Consider the following 6,499-nt stretch of genomic DNA (forward strand, 5'->3'; position numbering starts at 1 on the left):
CCAAAATTAATTTTTTTAATAATGTCAATCTTATAAAAAATCGTCAATAAATATAATAGAAATTAATAAATTATAATTTTAATAAATCGGTTGATTTTTTCGATCTTACGAAAAAATGTCAATAATAAATTGATAAGATATAATATACATACAAATAAATATAATTTGAATAAATCAGTTGATCTTATAAAAAATGGTTAAAATATAATATGTAGTTCTAAATGTACCTAATATCTATTAAGCATGGCACACAGGTATCTAGGATTTTGGCGCTTTCGTATTTTGCAACTTTTTTTTTCCGATCTCATTTTGGCACTTATGACTTCTACCAGTACAAACAGCACGGGGTCCGCGATCTACCACAGGTAGATTGCCTACCTGATAATATACTGCTGCGAACCTCACGGGATAATGCCGGTCGAGATGGCTACACATTAAAATATAATATCATTTACATTTAAAAAGATATTGCTTCCACATCATATTACACCCAAAAGGAGTTAAACAATCAGAACTTTTTTTCCGGCCAACGGAAAAGTTAAGATAAGTTTTTAACAGTTTTACACTGCATACAGTTCAATTACTCTTCATATAAAAAAAAACCGTTGCAAGATAGACAGGATTTGTGGAGCCACGAAACAGCCTCACAAATCAGGAGCACGCGGGTGACAGCTAGTAGTATTTAATACTTGGCTACGAAACCATAATTGCTAAGACCTATATGGCAATTGGCAGTATAATATGTACCATGAGCAATATTTAAGAGAAATATATATTGCAATGTGTTAGCAAAAAAAAATAAAGGCTAACAAATGTCTCACTTTCGATTTCCGATCGTATCCCGTATAGTTAAATTTTTATAATTTTCCTGGAAGTTTTCTATAATCCAGGCCATTGTCTCAGTTCTTGATCGTGGAGGAGAGGTAGAATCGGTAATAGTTTCATCATCGGCTATGTCCAATTTTAACGTCACCGGTGTAGAAATAAACAACCACAATACCAATGTAAAGCACATTATACCTACATTAATAAAGTATAAATTCTAAACTTTTCCACTAAAAAAACAAATGTGAAATGGTATAAGTGTATATCTCATAAAATAAAATATTCCATTTTATATTATACGAGTGGCGTAGCCAGGAGGGCTGCAACACTGCTCAAATTTCAAGAAAATCTATAAGTTATTTAAGTGTTCTTTGAACTACCTATGTATTACAACTGTAATTTGTATATGTAATGTTGCAGCAAAAGTCCAATTTAAGTTTCATGAAACTTATGAAGTCGTGTAAAGTATTTTAGTTTTGTCAAATGTTGATGAAACAATATAACACGGACCTATTTCAGTATTTGTGGCCAAAAATATCGTCAAAATGTGCCTTATAAATGTGCTGAAAATTGTATAGGCGTAAAATTGTTATAGGTATAGGTACTATAAGATATATTTGTACCATTTGGGACTATATATAGATTATTTACTTTGCAGCTCATTCAGATGACGTTTAATATCCTACAAAAACAATACAGTATCAATACAATATGACATATTGTTATGTAAGTACCATCTATTTTCTTATATAGCTGTTGATAACCTTTTTTCATGTCTAAAACAGCTGTTAAATTTCATGAAGACAATTTAGCAGGTTATAAATATTAACATTTTATTAATAGGTGTATAAGAAACTCATAATTTCTTTTAAAATTAAGGGGATTGATTTTATAATATTATACATTAATCATTATATTATATACCTAGTGTAATTTATTAAAAAATTGATCGTAAGGACAACTGAAGATTACTAATTTTAGGTAATTATATGCCTTTTTTTAGTACATAATATAGGTACACAGACACCAAATTAAAAATACACCCACAAAATAGGCATAATACTAAACTTATGAGAGATACAAGGGCGTAATTTCATTTTTTTTTTTTTATTGTTGGTGCCAACATTTTCAGAGGCCATTTAAATTCATTACCAGGCCATAATCATGGGCCCTTTTTTTTACGGTGCGCTTCTCGCTGGACAACAAGCAGTCAGCAGATCAGGTATTTACCAAGTGCTTATGCACTCAACTCATTTTTATAGTACCTATAGTCAATTTTCTCATGGTTTTCGGTCGATTATAATTGTAAAATACTAAAATGTCAACTAAAACATTTAAAATGAAATACAATACATTCTTTTTTAGATTCTGAGTGGAACGATGAATGTATTGATTTTACAATGATATGTGGCTTTTTTTTTTTTATTTATTTTTTTTAGGAAAGTGAATCTAGTTGGTACTTTGGGGGGTCAAAAGTAAAATTTTTCCAATAGTTTTCAAAAGCACCGTGAAAAACAAAAGAAAAATTAAGGAAAAATGGGAATTTTTACGCAAAATCTATTTCAAGAAAATTGATTTTGGTTTTTGATGTAACTATAAAACGAATGACTGTAGATACATGAAATTTTCACTGGTTGTTTATATTTCCATTTTCTATACATGATACAGTTTTTAAAATATTTTCATTTGTTCTGAGCTGTTTACGGACAATTTCAGTTTCCAATTTAATGAGTTTTTTTTTCTATGAATGTCAATAAAACTTTATTTGTTGAGTAAAAATACTTGAAAATTTAATACAAGGCTCCTACTATATTGTTACAATGAGATTTGAAAAATATTAAAAATCCTTAGTCACAGTTTTTTTTATTAGCATTTAAAGTTCAAAATTGACAAAATATGTAAAATCACAAAAATTAGCAAATTATTTTGAGTTAATAACTCGTAAAAATTTTTCTTTTTAGAACTAATATTTTAAAATGTAATACAAGATTCCTTATAAGATAATCTACCTTTATCAAAAAAAAAAATGTCTTTAAGAAACTCAAGTTAAATTTTTATGAGCGTTTGAAATTCATATTTTTACAACATTTGATATTCACTCGATCTCTTACGTAACGATTTTCTTATTTTGTTGTAATTAAAAAACGAATGACTGTAGATACTTGAAAATTTCACTGAATGTTTATATTAGTATTTTCTATATATGATAAAATTTTGAAAATAATTTGACTTTTTTTTGAGCTGTTTACAGACATTGTAAGTTTTCAATTTTTTTAGTTTTTTTTTCTATAAATATCAATAAAGTTTTATCTATTGGGCTAAAAAGTGTAAAAAATTAATACAAGGCTCCTGATATATTGTTACAATAGCAGTTGAAAAATATTAAAAATACATAGGCACAATTTTTTTTTATTAGTAGGTATTAGAAGTTAAAATTCTGACAAAATTTATCAATTTTAAAATTGAATAATTATTTTGTAGTTAAAAATTTATAAAATGTTCAACTTTTATATCTAAGGATTGAAAATTTAAAACAAGATTCCACGTAAATATTTAATTCTGTTACCAAAAATTCTAAGAAATACATAAGCACAGTTTATTTTTATAGTCACTTTAAGTTCAAATTTGGACGAAATTACATATTGAAAAACCTGGAATAACTATTTTAGTTAATTTGTTGTGATTGTATAATATTATTTGTGGGTACTTGAAACTTCTAAAGTATGCTATTATATATCTATGATAGTACCACGGTTTGTTGTTGATGTATAACGCGTTACCTGATGGGTATTGGGATATGATTAATTTGGAATTTATTATTGATACCTATTATAGGTCAATTTTTTTTTAATACTATAGATAAGTATACCTATAATAGGTATGTCTAATACCTAGACTGACAAACCATCTCCGCTCAGAATCGTTTTTCTTATACAGTGATATTATATCATTGAATTCAAATTTAATACTATCCATTATACAGTGACCCACTTGTAACCTACTGTACAGCAGAGCGACATCCACTTACCCACCTTTTTAAGACTGACTCAGCGTCGGATTTAAAACCTTTAGGTAAATCAGTGCTTATATTTGTTTTTGACAGGCCAAAAAAGGCGTTTTAAAAAAAAAAATTGGTGCGAATGCATACCCTGCACCTCTGATGACGCCCCTGGGCAGATCCTAGTTAAGCATCCCCACATAAAAAAGGAAAATCATGGCTACGCCATAGCCACTTCACTATATATATGCACGATATATTTGCACAAACCTAAATTGAGATACAATGCCATTTTCAAGTTTGTCGATTTCAAGTTTTCCGTTTTCAAGTCTGCTGTTGGTAGTAATTGGAATTCGTTAAGAGGCGGGATTATCAGCATTCCAGTGAAGCTTCCTAAATGAAGTGATAAATGCGCCAAGTGTCGTTTTACGATAAACAGCGTAGACAGTAAAACGAAGAATGATGTTTTAATCATCCCCATTCCAATACCTAAATTTATATAAATATATAAATAAAATATTTGTCACATACCTATAGAATATAGATATATTTCGCAATCGATAAATGTATAATATAATATTTTGTTATAATAATAAATGATCTTCCCAGTTGTAGGAATGAAAGGGTTTTTTTTTTAATATGAAATATTTTATGTTTGGTGCTTGATTCTTTCAAAAAGTACATTAATAACTGTTGATGGATATTATTTTTATTATTTTGGTATATGCCAGTTTTACATTACAAAATATACGGTATAATTTACCTTGATTTTTAAACATACTAGTTGTGATGAATATATGAAATAAGTTATAATGTTTTATCTGTACAGTAACAAAGGTACTAACATTAACGAATGTACCTATTATTAATAAATTACCTACTATAAAACTTTGACAATGTAAATATATGATATATAAATTATTATACATTTATACGTCAATATCTTCTGTGTTTTCTGTACTTACCACCAATCATGGCAAAAAAGTAATGCCCGTGAGTAAATGGATTTTCGATAAAACATAACCACGTGAGCCACGTGACAGATAATATGCTGCCAATAAGTAAACAGTATCTAAAGCCATAGCGGTTGATGCACGCGCACGAAATCGGTTCTATAATCAAAATATTTAAGTATTACATAGGTACTACTTTTACTTAAAAGTATATATTATAATATATATACTTATAATATAAATTGAGATATTATAATTTATGTTAATAAATAAAATATGCATAATATTTACACTTTACGGAATTTCGGTTTTAATATTCTGTATAAAAGTTATCTTAAAGCTTAAACAACTTATATACATACTGTATATACATACAGTGGCGTATTAACGGGGGGGGATATGGGGGATAGATCCCCCCTTGACCTTTTTTTTTGTAAAATTAAGTTTACTTATTTTCTGTACTTCTCAATATGATACTACTTTTAAGTTTTAAGTAGGTATATCTGTTTTCTGAATGTTCTAGCCGTGGTAATTTGTCCGCTTTGATATACTATACGCCTCTAGTCGTTCGTGGCATAAATATCGGAAAATAAAAACATATATCTTTATGGTGGTATGGTATACTATATTTTTGAATTCTCTGCGAATTATTTTTCATGCATGAGTGTTTATAATAAACCCGATAAATAGTAGGTAAATAAAACAAAATTACCATGAAGACTGTAGATTTGCCATAGGGCATGGGTTTATTTTCAGTGACTGAAAACATTGTATTCACCTCTGGGTTACTTACATACTTACATGCTTTAGATGTTTGTGATAAAGAGTTTTATCCAAAGATTCATGAACTCTTGAAAATATTTTGTACTTTGCCTGTATCCACTGCTATACACCTGACCGATGTTTTTCAAGTTTTTATTAAGTATTAAGTCTTGCCTAGTAAATAGTATGACAGAAGTAAGTATTTTATCAATTTTTCTATCTAATATTGAATAATAACTATAAATTGAATAGTAATTATTATATACTTTGTTTATTATAACCGACTTAGACACTTAGGGCCCTTTGTTTTACAATCATAGTTTAAACCTCGGTTACGCTTAACCAACTGATTTTACCAGTCGAATTCCGCGGTTTAACATTAGCTTGACTATTGTAATACGGACCATCAAGAGGACGCTATACCCGCGTGTGTTGTTTCTGTTTTACACACGCATGACATAGCAAATTTTCGTTCAATATTCTCAATAGTGAGCTGTTAGTTTTGATACTAGAGTGAATCGACATATTATCAAACTTTTAGGTAAGAACATTATTTGGGTCTTAGCGTGGGCGATTTTTCGATATTTCCATTTTCGAGAAAAATAAATACAGTAAATTATTATAAATAACTAACTAAAGCGAGAAAAACTAAAATAAATACAATAAATTATTATAAATAACTAACTAAAGCGTGCGATTATGTATATAGAATATAGATAATATAGTTGTAAACTTGTAGGTATATTATAATATAAGCAGGAAAACTCATTATACGGAAATATACGCAGGTCATAAAATATTTAGATTGTTGCAGGTTAGTATTTTTAATATGCATGTGTGGTGAGATATTATATTATATAATTGTTTGCGTTTTGTGGAACCGTGCAGCCACTATGTTTCATTTGTTGATGAACTATAATTTGATTATCATCATAGGCGCAAATTCAGGGGGGGCTTGGGG

This window comes from Acyrthosiphon pisum, chromosome X (assembly GCF_005508785.2).
Source record: "Acyrthosiphon pisum isolate AL4f chromosome X, pea_aphid_22Mar2018_4r6ur, whole genome shotgun sequence".
In the NCBI taxonomy this organism is placed as follows: domain Eukaryota; kingdom Metazoa; phylum Arthropoda; class Insecta; order Hemiptera; family Aphididae; genus Acyrthosiphon; species Acyrthosiphon pisum.